The sequence below is a fragment of the Rhea americana genome, unplaced genomic scaffold (assembly GCF_003343005.1).
Source record: "Rhea americana isolate MKP2758 unplaced genomic scaffold, rheAme1 scaffold_2, whole genome shotgun sequence".
Taxonomy (NCBI): domain Eukaryota; kingdom Metazoa; phylum Chordata; class Aves; order Rheiformes; family Rheidae; genus Rhea; species Rhea americana.
Window position 1 is genome coordinate 7348385 of NW_028186149.1, and position 15497 is coordinate 7363881.

At 38.1% G+C, this 15497-nt stretch overlaps 1 protein-coding gene across 2 annotated transcripts in view; it reads left to right on the forward strand.

Annotated features, from left to right (window-relative positions):
- Window positions 1-15497, forward strand: part of GLDN (gliomedin) — a 57413-nt gene that overhangs the window by 18687 nt on the left and 23229 nt on the right. The window lies entirely within an intron of this gene.

Genomic DNA, 15497 nt, shown 5'->3' on the forward strand with positions numbered 1-15497 from the left:
AGTAAAGTGCAAAGTACAGCAGAATGTTTGCCGACAGAAAATTTACTTTCAGCCATTACTTTCTCCTCCTAACCAGGGACTTGCAGTATAGTGTTGGTAGGACTTAGGTATCTGAGTGCTTCTTCTAAACAGTCATTCATTTAGCATCTGTTGCACTCCCAAACCTCTTTACATCTCTTCCATCAATATTTCTGAGAGTTACTCTTTAATCTTTTTACAATAACATATCAATTTAGYGGCAGAAATTCACCCTTCCAAAGAATGGTATGCACATTTTCAGTTGTGTTTTGAGTGAGTTAGTTCAGACAGACAATATTGGAAATGAATCATTTCAGGTTTTGCCCATGTATTTTTCTTTTGCAGTGTCTAGGAAGAAGCCAGGCTATTTGGCTATACAAAGCCAGTGGAGAAATGAACTATTTTTGCCTCCCTAGTTGCCAATTTTGCTTCCTCTTTACTCTCCAATGAGCAAAGCTTTTTTTTKTTTGTTTGTTTGTTTGTTTTTTCTCAATACTAAATAGATTTTGGCTTCTCTAGCTTGTGCCACTTCACAAAGGTCACCTAAGGACTATTACGTCCAGTTATGGGATTGGCTTAAACGCATCCATGCTGCCCACAGGTTTCCTTTTATGCCTATTTGAGAAGGTCTATATTGCTTGCAGTTCAAATACAAGGCTGATTTGGCCATTCTATTTCCTCAGATCGTCACAACTCACTTTCTAAGATATCTTTCCAAACCCTCAAACTTTACAAAGTAACTTTGTGGTTTTGAATTTTGTTTCTCTCCCCCATTTTGTTGTGATGTAACTCTGCTGAGTTGAGTGAGTGAAGTAGGTATTTTGGCCTTGGAGATGATATTCCATGTGGATGTTCAACATCCACTGGCTCTAGTGTGTAATGCTGGAAGTTGCCTCTCTTGGTTTCTCCGACAGGTGGATATAATTCAGCAAAGGGCATTTACTATGATTATGGATGTGGATACTGGATAAGCAGAGTGATTATGACAGAAAATACATGTGTATTTTAAAGCAGAGTATAGTTGTTTATTGGGAAAGATGGAATTCCCTAAACTCTGACATCCCTAGCTGGAGTTCTATTGTGGAGAATGAGCATCTCTGGACCCAAGACAGTTTGTGTGGTAGTTTACTATAGATCAAGATATTATTTTGCTTTACTTCAACCCCCAATATCAATTCCAAAGCAGACGTTCTGCTGGAAATGAGCACAGTTCCTCTGCTTCTATCAAAGATCATTTATCTCTACCTGGCTTACTAAACTGGCTGTGAATGAGTGATCTATAATCACCTTCCATCTGGCTCTCTGGGCAAAAAATAACCTTTATGGCAGAGTGCGAAAAGTGAACTTCTAAGAAGTAACTTTTATTTGTCATTTGGTTAGCTGCATAAAGGTTATGAATGGAGAAGTCCGTGATTATCCAATCTGGCTATAAAAGTGTGTCATTATACACCTGGGATATGTTTACATTCCACATGGACTCTGGGTTGAGGCCTTAGGAAGTTATGTGCCAAATAATTTGTCTCTGTCATTGCTGGTTCAGGTAGCCACTGTCCTGCTTCCTATTTTGCCCACTGTAAGCATGAACAACTGCACTGTAAACTGGATTTGGAGCTGATCAGCCTTGAAAAGCCATCCAGAGAGAAAAAAAAATCCATGCTTATTTTCATCTGGATTAGTTCATTGATCTCTCATTCTGAGACCTTACAAATGTTCGGGCTGCTACTATGAGGATGTTGGCATGGGGGAGAGGTGTGATTAGTTGAGAGACAGTGTGGGAGAGGGCAACAACTGATTAAACAGTAGTGCTACCAAGTGTGTGTTTGTAACATCAAGATTGAGAGAAGTTGCAGCTGATTTGACTTTCTGACATCCCTATGTCTCGCTGTCTCTAATAAAGTCTGATGATGTAGTAGGTTGGGTACTGCAGGCTAGGAGAGGCTTTCTGGCTTGGAAACAGCCACACGTGAGTGTGCAGACATGGTCCCTTAGTACTCTCAGGCTCCAGAATCTAACTCCAGCTGCTAGTTTTCTCTGCAGCCTGCCATCTGACCTGCATCCACCATGTTGCTGAAAAACCACCGTATGGGATGAGAAGGCAGTCCAGACTCTGTGCCCTTTCGCTCCCTGGTCTGATGAAGTTGCTATGTACAATGGTGGGCTCTGAGATGTGAACTTTTCTGCATGTAGTGGAAAATGACCATCCCAGAGTGAACAGCTTTTTTTCAGATAATCCTGTTTTGAGCAGAAGGTTGCACCAGATGACCTCCTGAGGTGTCTTTCAACCTTTTCCAATGATGCTATTAATCTGTCGTCTTTCCGACAACATATATGGCTCTCTAGTCCCTATCCGATTTGTCCCAGTGCTATACCAGCAGCCTAGAAATAGTGGTTTTAAAGTTGCATTATTCTTTCAGCATTATCCAGGATTATCCTATCTACTTAGTCAAGAATTTTGACTTTTGTTTCCTATTCCTGTCTCTTTAACTGACTTAATGAGAAAATTTCTGCCTAAACTTGCCAAGAAGTTGTCATTGCCTCTGCTGTGCTCATAGACTAAATGGATAATAGTGACTGCTACTCTGCTAATGTATTACCATGCAAAGGTCAAACATCTGTGTGTCCATGTGCAGTGGTCATAAAGATGCTTTTTGGAAGTTTCTACTTGCTACAGGTTACTTCTCCAGAGTTTCTGCTTGATGAAAATTATTTAGAAATGTTTAGATGGTACCAAAAGAAAGAAAACTTTGGGAGAAGCTCATTATATCTTGAGTTACAAGGTGGTCAGAAGTGCCTCAAAATCATTTCTGCCTGTACTGCCTGGAGATAAGTACAACTCTTCAGCCCTCAAAGGTGACAGTCTCTGGGATTTTTTTGGATGAAAAGTACTCTGTGTGGGCTCAAACACTCTAAAGATCTCTTCAGTAATTTTTTTTTTCACTGTCTGGAACAAGTGCAGAAAAACTCACTTGTAAGTGAAAAGGCTGAATGCAGCTTCTTTAGGAACCATTGTGTGTTTTTGTTTTTTTTTTTTTTTTAAAAAAGGTCTGCAGTGTGTGTGCATGTGCTTCACCACAATCATTCCTTTCCTGATGAATACACATGTATTCATCTGCTGCGCAGGAGACAGTGGGCTTGTTCAGCTATTCTTTTGCTGGTCTCCCCTTCCCCCACCCCTCCCCCAACCCGGACCTATATCACTAAGGAAGCGCATACCTCAGATGCTGATTTTAGTGAATAGAAACCTTTAGTTACTGGTATAAAAGTAATTCACTGTGGTATTATATTAATATCTAAGTGCTAACACCCATGAAGACAATTTGAGAATTGTCTTCCTCGACCACTACTGCAAGAACTAATTACTATTTTGGACATATTTTGACTAAAATTTGAAAAATATTTAAGTATATAACAGTTAGCCCTTTTGTGAAAGGAGTAATGAAGGCATTCATTGATAAGTCTTTTTAAAGTATTTTTCAAAGTACTTTTTGTCTGGTAGGTAACTCTCTGTAGGACAGGTTGATGAATATTTCTTTAGGCTTCCAAAAAACATAAAAGCTTTCTGAAATTGCAGTTTAATAGTAAGAAGGCAGTGGGTTGGGTTGGTTTCACAGTATTTACTAAGGGCAAGATGCTCGTTCACACGAAAATACTAGATTCTGTACTATGAAGGTTATATTGGCATGCTGTTTGATTATCCAATGGATGGATTCTGTTGTCTTTTGATGAATAATGTTAATTCTGACCTTTCTTCTAACTTAATGAGTGTTTGGCTTGTATTACTAACTTTCAATCAAATTTTATTATTTTTCRTGCTTATGGTGGAGGTGAAATATGATCAAGAATAAATGTGTGTTATAATTTAGAAAAGGTCAAAGATTTATGGAATGCCTTTGAGGAGAAATGGTATGGTAGAAAGAAGGGGAGGGACAGAAAATAGCAAAGTTAGGTATTTGTGTGCAGTTATACTTACTTTAGTGCTCATCTACCAGTGCTTTGTTACAGCAGTCATGCAAAAAGGTTATGATTGAAGGATGCAGTAACAAATCTCTATCTTAAATGTACCACCAGGAATATAAATGTTATGCAGTTAATGCAGCTGGGTAAGACACTGTTGGGTCTGTATTTAGAGGTTTCCCTGTACTGATTATCAAAGACTACACATTCAGAGAAGCTGTGAAAAGACAGTAAAGCTCAATAGCGTTTCCACTTGAAATGRTGGATTTTTTTGTCTGAACTTTGGGAATAGGATAGTTTTCCATTAAAATATATAGAGGGATTATAAAGTAAGGTTCCAGAAAATGGATTTCAAAGCTAGATTGTTGAAGCTTGACTTATCTCTGCCTACCTTTACCTCAAAATCTTCTCACAAAGAACGAGAGTTGCATGTATTAATGACTTGCCCTTGACACTAATTCAAGGTTATCTGGAAAATGATTTCATGTGTCGCCATGTTCTCCAATTTTTTCCTTATTTTTTTGATGATCAGTTGTGTCCCAATGCTTAATGAATCTGCTGAGTTTTCAGGTCCTTGTATTGCAGGGGTTTGTTTCTGTTGCCTTTTAAAATAGGCATTAGATAGCTGTTACTAATCACTATTCTTGCCTACTAATAAAATTCTTGCCTTTTAATAAAATTAAGCTATATTTTCTCAGCTCCACAAAAAAATTACTCCTCTCATTCTGTGCACATCAGATCGATAAAATGGCTTTAAAAAAAACAACAAATGAAAGTCAAATTGGAGAGAGTTAATATGGACTTTTTTTTCTGTCAGTCTGCTTGCATGATTTCAAATCTTCAGRCTACGGTACACTTGTTAATTCAGAAAGTGGTACTTATTTTGATGATGGGGACAATGTGTTCTTATTATAGGCAGAATCATCTGTAATGAAGCATTATAGGGACAGGTCACAGATATGCCGTCCAAAAGGAGCTCTGTATTAAGTATCTGAGCATTTGTAGTTTCTTGTGCTTGTTAGCTGCTCAACATGTTTACATTGTTTCCTTCTCCTGAATTGGTATTGCAGCAGGTGAGAAAAATGGAGAGACCTGAGAAGACCTCTTTGCTTTTCTGGATGCACAAGAGCTAGGGAAGACTATGTCAGATTTTTCTCTTTACCCACAGCTGTAAAGCCTGGAAATGCAATTTGAGAGCAAGGTGCCTTGACAGAGCATCTTTTTCCTTGTAACTGGAAAATGTGCAGATTGTTCAGAGCAGGTTAGGATGAGGCTTCAGAGCCTTCTTTGATAACCGAATGCACGGTCTCAAACGTGATTATAACTATGTAAGACCTTTTGCTCTGGAACGTCAGTCCTACACTGTAGGACTGCAATAAAAATGATAGAGAACTTACACTTGAAATGCACTCACAGAGGCAGAGTACATTCTGTTGAACTTAAACCATTTTAATTGCCTTGAATTAATACGCGTGCTCCCTAAATATTTCTTCTTATTGTTTATAAGAAGCTGATTTACTCAGACTATCACACTGATTCAGTGTTAATATTTTCTACTTTCCATTGTAACTGCTGAATGTCTGAGCAGTTTGTGCTAGCAAATTCATTGAATCTTGTGTATAACATGAAGTTTAAAATAATTCCTCATCAGTGTTTTGAAATGCTATGAATGGAAAATCATGGAGAACTTTCATTTCCTGCAGTTAGGTTTTCATAGTATGGCATGTGTGTATGTGAATATATGTATCTTATGATTCAGAGTTCTGCTGTGTTACATTAATATAACTAAGCACATGTATGTGGGCCCATTGCGATGGCTGCAGCATCCTTTCCTGTAATATGTAACTTGACTACACTCTTCTCAACTCATTTATAAGATTCRGATTCTTCTGTCTTTGAGGGGAAGATTCCAAAGAGATAATGAACAGTGAGGCCAGGTCTTTTCTTCCACTGATAAGATTTTTCTGTACTTCTGGAGCACGTCTGCTGCTGCTAACCTTTCTGAAAGTTTAAATTGCTAAGTGCTGCTGTTGTAATTTTTCCTACCCAATGGATTCATGAACAAACCTCCTCCCTTCCTTAACTCCTGTCAGTTTTATTTCCCCCTACCTTCCACAAAGGAATCATGACTCTTCCCCACCCACAATAGCTATACTCTCAGCTTCATAAAAACATAGAACAATGGTCTAAAATATCTAGGCTAACCTTACAAAATGAGGAGTAGTCAGCTGAGTAGTCAGCTCTTTCTTCTGTATCCTCTCATAAATAGGAAGAAAGCCCTTGCAAGAGGCATCTCTTCAGTACTTTCCTGCCACCTTTCTTCACCTTTCTTTGCGGCATTTTCCTTGCACTGCAATCAGATCCTATGTCTTAGCTGAGGACACTGGTGGGGCTAATAATGAATTACTTGAAATAAGAGCACTTTCTCTGTTAGCAGAGAAGAACTAGGGAATGTCAGGACTATCTGCCTGTCTGAGCTTTCTTTTGTGCCATATTTCTAGCTACTTGGCCTGTTAAAGGGAAAAGAGAGGACTGCGGTCTTAGAGGGTTCCTCATATGCAACATTTTGCTGTTTGGCCAGGTAATCACTGTGTACTGGCCAGATGCTGGCAGCACACTCTCACTCCTTTGGACCATTCCAGGTGTGGCAGGAAATAACGGCCTGTTAAGGCCACTGTGGACCTCCGTGTTCTCATTGTGGGGGTGACTTCAGCAGCTCAAATAGTACTCCAGTATCCACTTAATTTTCCTAGACAAAGTTCTTTTATTTGGTTGTTATTGTGGGAACAGGATTTCACTGTGTTTTTGCTGCATGTATCATGTAGTATCTCTGCTAGTTATCACTTGGATAAGTAGTAGGAAGTTTTAGACATATTTTAAAAGTAGGATGTTTTACCTCAAAAGCTCAAAAAAAGTTTAACTTATACTGAAAGAAGAGTATAGCCAAAAGTCTCATGCCAACGATCCCAAGAGTGAGAACAGCCATTTTGAGAATGCTTATAGAAGAGAACATTTTCAGCACTGACAGTGCTGCAGGTGTTTCCTCGGTAGAAATAAAATACGCAAGACTCAAGTATAGCTTAGAAAGGAGGTACACAATGATCAAATGAAAATGCTACTGACCGCTGCTAATGGTGCTGAATCCTCTAAACTGATTTTTCAAGTACTGCTGGTGATTTTGCTAATGGTAGTGATTATCGATCAAAACAGTAGCCTTGGCTGCCTACGCTCTGAAAAGGACAGGGTTCAGAGAAGCCTCGCAGTGTCTGCTTTCTAACCATCATACTGCCTAAAGGTACAGATCTACAAAAGTATTTCCTGCATGTGGGACTGCCTGCTTACAAAAGGCTTTTTCATAAAGTGTGCTTTACTATTTTAAAAATTTATCTGTGCATCTGTCCAGCTCCTTACTGCTATCAAAAATATTGTTAGACTTGATTATTGCTCCCAGCCTCTTCCTGAAAAGAGGATTCAGACGCCTCAGAAAGTGTAGATACTCAGCACCGTTGACACTGCAGTCCTGTAGCATCCAGTCCGTCATGCACATTTTCATGTGACTTTTTCCAGCATTTGATAAAATTACTCTTTTTAAAGTCGTTGACTTGATCAGCTTGTTTAGAAAAGCACAATTTTAAAGTTTTAATTCATGGCATATCTCATCCTTTTGTGGCGCCTTCAGATGTTTTCTTTCCTGTGGGGACAAGGAACATAAATTCAGACAGTGCRCTTTGAGAGGATTCTTCCCGGACTTGCAAAGTGCCAAATTGCTTGCTGTTGACGTGGGCTGTATGTACAATGCCTGTAAAGGAACCAAGTATGCTGCCAGAGTGCCCCCTCCATCCTGTATTCCCAGAACAATTTGAATGTTGTGTCATAGCCATGTGCCATTTTGAGATCTGCACGGACTTGCACATTTTCTGCTCTGAAAATGAAGAGGTATGCAGCTCTGAAACAAGTTTGGATTTGTGTGTGTCCACTTCCTCTGCTCTGGCAAAAACTGAATGTTTTCAACACTTTCTCCCTAAATAAGGCAAAATTTTGAAAATACAGTTTTACAAGTGTACATTCTGAGTGCACAACTGAGTCCATATAAGCAGATATTCCTGAAACTTGTACATTTGGATAATTTATATTAAAAAACTCTTTGAATGGTCTAGTAAAGGTCTGATAATAAAAATGTAATAAATAAGCATTCCATCACTTGCTGCTTTGCTTGCTCCCTGTTCCTGTTGTGTGCTGACTTCATCTGAGATTACAAAATCTTTGAAGTAGAGACCATCTTTTATAAAATGTGTCTGAATAAGATCTATCTTAATATCCCATCCTCTCTGAATGGTAATGTTACTACAAGTAGGATTAATCTTCCTTAACTTTAGACATATATGTCCAAACCTGTCTTTTGGACTTGCTTTATTAGCAGTGGAGAAAAAAGAGGCATTTAGAGGATGTGATTCATCTTGTTCTCAGGTAGCGGTCTAACTGTGTGGTCACTTAATTTCCATGCCTGTCAGTAACAGGTAGAGGGGAGCTATGGATAAGTTATTTAAGGTTGCTGCTTAATTRATCCAGTGTACGTGATTTTATGCTGATTATGACTCATAGCTAGTTGGTAATTATTTGATTATTAATGGAAACTCTGACTCTTCTGACTGAAGAAGAACTGATTCTAGCATATTATCAGTCAACTTTGAAGATGAAAACAGGGCAAATTAATTTAAAATTTGCTTTAAGTTAGTCATTTTTGATGTCTTCCTAAAGTATAATTTTTACTGCTATGTTTAATATATTCTCTCAGTTATCTTTATATAGCCATCATAGTCTCTCAGTTACCTTTCAGTTATCCCTTTGTATCTTTCTCCTTGCAATGTGAACCTGAAAGGACATGTGCTGTAGTTTGGACTTGAGCTAATATAAAGTGCATATAACAATCTACCTAATAGACGTAGTAATTTTTTTCTACCTGTGAATGTTGTAAGATCACATTGCCATCCTCTCCATTTATGAATTAGCCCAGTACAATTGATGCATTTCTTTTGCAGCTGTGTTTTTCTATTACCACATTCACTTTTCTGAAAGTAATAGATACCTGTAATAAATACAGTGCTTGAAATTTCTTCTGTGCATTTTGTTAAACATAAATTATATTGCATCATTTCTATTTCTTGCCTTTAAAAAGTCTTCTGATATATATTTATGAAGTGTATAGTGATATATCAAGTTATTAAAAGTGCTTCAATAGGCAAAATTAGTTTTAGTTTTCTGTGAATCGCAATAGTGAATAAAATGGGTGACAAGATGCTCAGAGAAAACTGAACAGTGCTTATAGTCATTATTTTCTAATTGAAAATTTACCAAAATATAGAGGCAGTTATAATTTTTGCTAGGTTATACTACTTGCAGTACTGCCTTTAAGAGGGACAGAGGCAACATACTTTATACCCACCTGTCTATTTTCCTTCTCCTAGTCTGGCATATTTTGGCCACAGAGACATCCATGCTTTTCCCATGGATAGATCCCTGAAAAAGTGGATTATGTAAGAGAGTTCCCATAGTATACAACTCTGAATTTTTCCTGTGTTATTGGAGTACTGTTACCAAAAGAATGTTCTTTGATGTTTTGCGTGCCATTCTCAACCTAGAGCACAATTTAGATTTGATAACAAATATTCAATATCTAATTTCTGGCAGAGTTTTTGAGGGAGGGGAGTATCCTTTTATTGCTGTGATGCCTTTCTGAACTACACAATCCTTTGAAAAAAGGAAGGACCATTTTTTCAAGGATTTGATACCTAGTGGATTTCTCCAATTCTAGTCACTGTTTCCAGATTTCAGTGGTGTTACAAAGATGTGATAGATCTGTTGAGCCACTTGTCATATGCTTTGTTCAGTTGCTTTTATTCTCATAGTTAAATTATGAATAGGCAGTTGTAGTTGTGGTACTTGAGCTGTTCTTGTTGACTTCACTCTCTAAGTCATCTTTCCCCTCTGATTCAGCTTTGATTTTTCTAATGTGTATGTGTGTTGGAGGAATTCTGAGTACATTTCTGGGAAAGTTTCCTTTAGCTTCCAGTGCTCTAATGATGCATCTCTAAGGCATCTTCCTCCAAGATTATTGAATGTTCATCTAAAGACTATGAAATATTCTGTTAATACCATTACATTATATTTTGTGTTGTACAGTTTGAAATATTTGAGTTTTATTTTGAGTTTTAACAAGTTTGGCTTGCTTAGAAACAGCTTTTTGTTGATTCTACCATTACATATTCCAGAATAACAGCTGGTATATCATTTGCTCTACATAAATTTACTAATTCTTTCAAACCTTTATTAAGATGCGAGTGCCTGAAATCAGAGGAACTACTTAATAATTCTCCTGCTGTTGCTTTAAAGAGCATTTCATAGAATCAGTAAGGTTGAAAGGGACCTGATTTATTTCTTGTGCCACTGAAATTCACAATGGAAACTTAGAGGCCAAGAGTATAGCTTCAGTTTTTTCAGGGTAGTAATTCATTAAGTAAAAAATTATCTAGCCTTCCATCCAGAAGTTTCAGTTGTATGTAAATTAATGCTTGAAAGGATGTTGCCCTATCTAATGAAATATTATTTGTTCTTCCTATGATTAATTTCGCTTATTCCAGTACTGTGACATTCTTCTTCCTTTTGTTTTTTTAATTGTCTATTGTTTTGATAATAACATGTTTGTTTAGAACCCATCCTTTGGTTAGAATTGAATTTATGATTAAACCCTGCAAAAATATAGAAATGAAGAAAAATTCCACATATATTCTTTTCTATTATTTCCATCCTAGACTGATATGCAAAACTAATCACATTATCCCTCCTACTATATTTTATGTGCACATCCAAGGCTACTTCAAACAAAAAAAAGACCTGTTCTAATATAAGATCAAGTTGATACTTTCTGCATACTTTATTTACTTCTAATTCTTAAAAATACATTTTTTCCGTGAAAAGCAGGTATATGTATCCAATATGCTATATTGTATGCGGAATGTATGTGCAGAAACGCAGTGGGCTGCATTCTGGTGTCTGCTGCATTGACATAAGCCTGGAGTAATTCTGTGGGGTGAGGTCGATCACGTAGTTTAGTGCAGTCTGAATCACTGAGAGTCGGCTATTGTAGTTGACCTACAGTTTTTGCAAAGGCATTTCAAACCTACATACTCCATTTTTTTTCTAGACATGAATAGAACAAGACCTAATATGAATTTCAAAATTAAGCCTTTCTTTTTGCATACGGTCAGGAGCCTTTTAGCATTTTAAAGCTAAAGCTTTGCTATAGTAAAACAATGTTGGATTCATTGCCAGTATTGGATCGCAACCATGATTTGAGGAACTGTGCAGCTGCTTGACTGCTGCTGCATCACGTGGTTTAAGTAGTGATAAACAGAGATAGAGAGAAAGAGTTTTTATAGCTCATACTGTACTTAGCTTTCCTGAGTATACCCGTGCTGAACAACTAGTTGCAACAGTTATCAGTATCAAATATCTCAAAGCACAAGAAATTTACTGAGAAGCATAACTATTAATAATTTAAGAGTCCAAATGGTGATCTTCCCCTCTAGGCAGATTTGGAACCCTGGAGCAAATATATTTAGCTTATATTTTTTGAGAAGAAGGGAGATTCAATATAACTATTCTAACCATCACAGGAGGTTATGAAAGTTTTATAATAACTTTTTCCCTTTAATTAGTTCAAGGAAAGAGATTACCCTCTTCTTTCTAGTAATGCTCATAAGGATGATAATCTACTTTGGCATATTTTCTTTTAATGACATAATCAGAGAAAGATTGGTTATTTCTCTTATGCATGCATTATCTTCAGCAACTTGGTCCATCTTTCGGCATCCATTACCCAAGTGGAAAAGTGTGCCAGTCTCCAGTGTGCTTTATCAGTAGGAAAGTTACTTAAATAGATGAGATTTAAGTAATAATCAGTTTTGCAAAGTAAAATATAAGTGGGAGAATTAAGTGTGATGCCATCTGAATACCTTCTCTGCCTCAGAATAGTCAAGTGATATTATTCATTATATACATAATATATAATTTGGATACAAAAATACTTTTTATGGGAACACTATATTTTATCTCCTAACCATTTATTTGAACTACATGACTAAGCTGGAATTGTTAAAAGAATAAATGTGATATATTTGCAATGTGCATATAATAATTTTGTTCTAGTTCCCACAGAACATAAGTCAGGTTGATATGTTCTTTATATGTCATGCTTCCCTGAATGTCAGTTAAGATACACATTTGTGCTAGGACATTCATTAGAGGAATAAATCCTAGACTGCCAGAAATCTCATCCAGGCTAATGAAGTGCTGCTTATGGGCATTTTGTCTGGTCTACCTAAAAAAGAGTAAATGGGTACACAGGACAGACTGCATGCAGTTGATTAGAGGTGTCATACGGATGGACAGAAACTTGAGGTGTGTGATACAAGGACATAAGATGTAGATGGGGATGTAGAACTAAAACCATAAAGTGGGAGTAGTAGAGATGAGAGTGCTGGTTATATGATATGGGGAAATATGCAGCAGAGAGTTGGGAAAGGTGTGTCCACAGCCCAGTAAGACAGCTGCTTCTGCGGCTAGAGCAGATAATACGACTTTCCAGGCAGTCTAAGCTTGGGAGGCCCTTTGCACAAAACCGTGTAAATAATGATTCCTGGTTTACCGAAATAGGGCAATTTCCAGGCAGAGCTGACACTCCTTGTGTTCTAGCAAGTTAAGCATGATACCTGCACAGACTGAGCTGTACGTAGCTACTCTGCAGCCTCTGCCAGCTAAGCAGCTCCCTTGACCACAGCCTTAGACAGGATGTTCACAGTGATCCAGACAGCCCAGGTTTTTAATAAACAGTATTCTATTTCTTTTTGACACTAATACAAAATCCTGCAAGATTAGACAGATGGGGAGACAGACTGCTCTATTGCCTCTGTTGTCCTCCAAATGGTAGCTCATGATTTTTATGCTCTTTTTACTCAATCATTACACTCTGAAATGTACAATAAAGATGAAGAATCAGTGCTTGTTATGCTGTATGGTCTCTGGAGTGCAGTTCTATTCCATTTATGTTCTCAAAAAGAAAGAAGCTTTGCTATTATGATAGATACTGGTTTTATTATATCTATGAAATTGTTAACCAAGTTTGTTTAAGGTATAATCTCTTTTAGGAATTTCTGAGATATGTGATTTCTTTTTTCTTTTTTTTTCTTCACAAAGCTTATAGTATAACTCATATATGCACTTTTATAATAGGCTAGACTATCAATTACAGAGCACACAATTATTCTTGTAATCTTCTTTGCCATGGAAAAAAACTATTCATATGTAAAGTACAATCTTGTGATCTTTAGAAAAGTTTGTCAAGGGCAAAGACCTCACAGAGGTGCATGTTTATTTTTGTCATTATTTCTCAGAATGTCACTATTTTGTATTTTACTGGTGGCTGTTCATCCTGCATAAAGATATATATGTTATCTGTGTGATGTTAATTGGCTTACATGCAATAGATTACCTGCAACAATACTGTAAGAGCTTGAGTAATAATTTAAACTTCAGCAAGATTCTTCTCTGTTTAACATTTCATTGGACACTAATAGTGGGAATGTAAAGAGAGTTGGATAACGAAGTGCAGTTCCATCAATGTGATCTTTTTTTAAAAAAATAGCTGATTTGTTTTAAATAACATATTGGTTTTTAAAAATATCAGTTAATTGAGACATTAGGTTCCCGTTTATTATTTATTTATTTATTTATTTTGGTATGGTAAAGGCTGAAAAACTTACTCTGATCTATCTAACAGGTTAAACACAATAGATCTGAGATAGTGTGAAATGGTTCCTAAGTTAGCACATAGTTGCACAATACAGTGAAATACAATTTTTCCTAATACATTTGCAATACAGGCTTGAGTCTCATTTTATATGTATTTGCAATGTGTATGAGCTATAAGAGAGATCCCTGTGGTCCTGCATTACAGCAAATGCAAGAACGCATTTTCAAGTTTGTGCAAGGATTGCATAGGATACCTGTCCTCAGAGTTTGCTTAGGAAAGAGATTAGTGCGCTGGTGAGCCTTACTTCTGTGGATGTATGATGATATTTTTCTCTCTTAACTCATTACAGGATGAGATGGAATGATGCTTTTGTCACTTTAATTTAATCCCACTTTGCCTAAAGCCATCCTGCTAATTTCATAAAGAAGGTGGAAACTAGCTCTGTTTGCAGTGTGATACCTGAAAAACCAATGCTTTTTTTTAACATTTTTTTTTTTAACCAGGGAGATAAGAATTTTAACGTGGTAGAGTTTTTTTCTTGTTCTGGCTTCTCTGCGTTAACTGATTGGAGCAGAACTGCCTATATTAGGTTCAAACACCTGCATTTGACCCTTGAGTGCACTGTGGGGTTGGCATAAATTTGCAGGTCAAAAGTGTAGTTAAAATAAAGGTTAAATGTTTTGCCTAATCAATCACAGAAATCTCTAGAGAACCAGTGAGGACCATCCTTCTGACAAGGTGAAGACCAAGTGCAAAGAACCTCTTTTTWAAGAAACTTGGAGCTCAAAAGGTGCAGATTTCTTGAGATCAGCTTGGGATAGTAACAGTGACAGAAAGCAGTGCTTTGGCCTGCAACTTAAAACTTTTCTAAAAATGTTCTTTTTAGTTTAGAGACATTTTTTATGAAGTCTTCATAGTTGGTCAAATTCTGTGCTGGTTTACAGTGGTGAAACTCTGGATAATTCATTTTCATACATTTACTATAAAGCGAATGGGAACAAAATTTGTTACGTATCAAGTAAAGCTATTGCATATTATAGAAGGGTTGCAAGAATAATTTTGAAAAAGCCTAGACTTGTACATCTGTGGTAGTACATGAAGTGTTACTAGTGAATTGCACGTGATATTCCCAGATAGCAAAGTGATCTTATGAACTGCAGAGTGGCTGCCAGCGAATAGAGGAGTGATTTCTGCGATGCAGTGTTGCTTACTGCCCGCATCGTAGCTTTGGGGGAAGCAGGGAAGGAGGCTCTGCGTGGAGAAAGTCGTGTATAATTTGAGTCATTTAAAAGTTGTGACTATGGGAATAGGCGGTAAATGCTGTTTCCCCCTGGAAGTGACTGTGCTGCAGCTTCCAGCGCAGCCCAGTTTTCCCGGGAGGGGACGTGCGTGCGAGGACAGAGGCGGATCAGCTGCCCTGAGCCCGGGTGCCCCCGCTCTCGGCGGTGCTCTGCTCACCGCCGTCGCCCTTCCTCGCTCTCCTCGCCGCTGCCCCGGCCCGCCGCCCCCGGCCCCAGCGCCACTCCCTCCGCCCGGGCTGCGGCCCCCGGCGCCGGGGGATATAAACCCTCCCCGCTGGCAGCGGCTCGCCGGCGCGCAGCCACCCCGCGGCGATGGAGGCGGCGGGCGGGCGGGCGCTGCGGTGCCTGCTGGCCGCGCTGGGGCTGCTCTCGGCGCTCAGCGCCGCCGGGACGCTCTTCCTCCTGGCGCAGTGGCG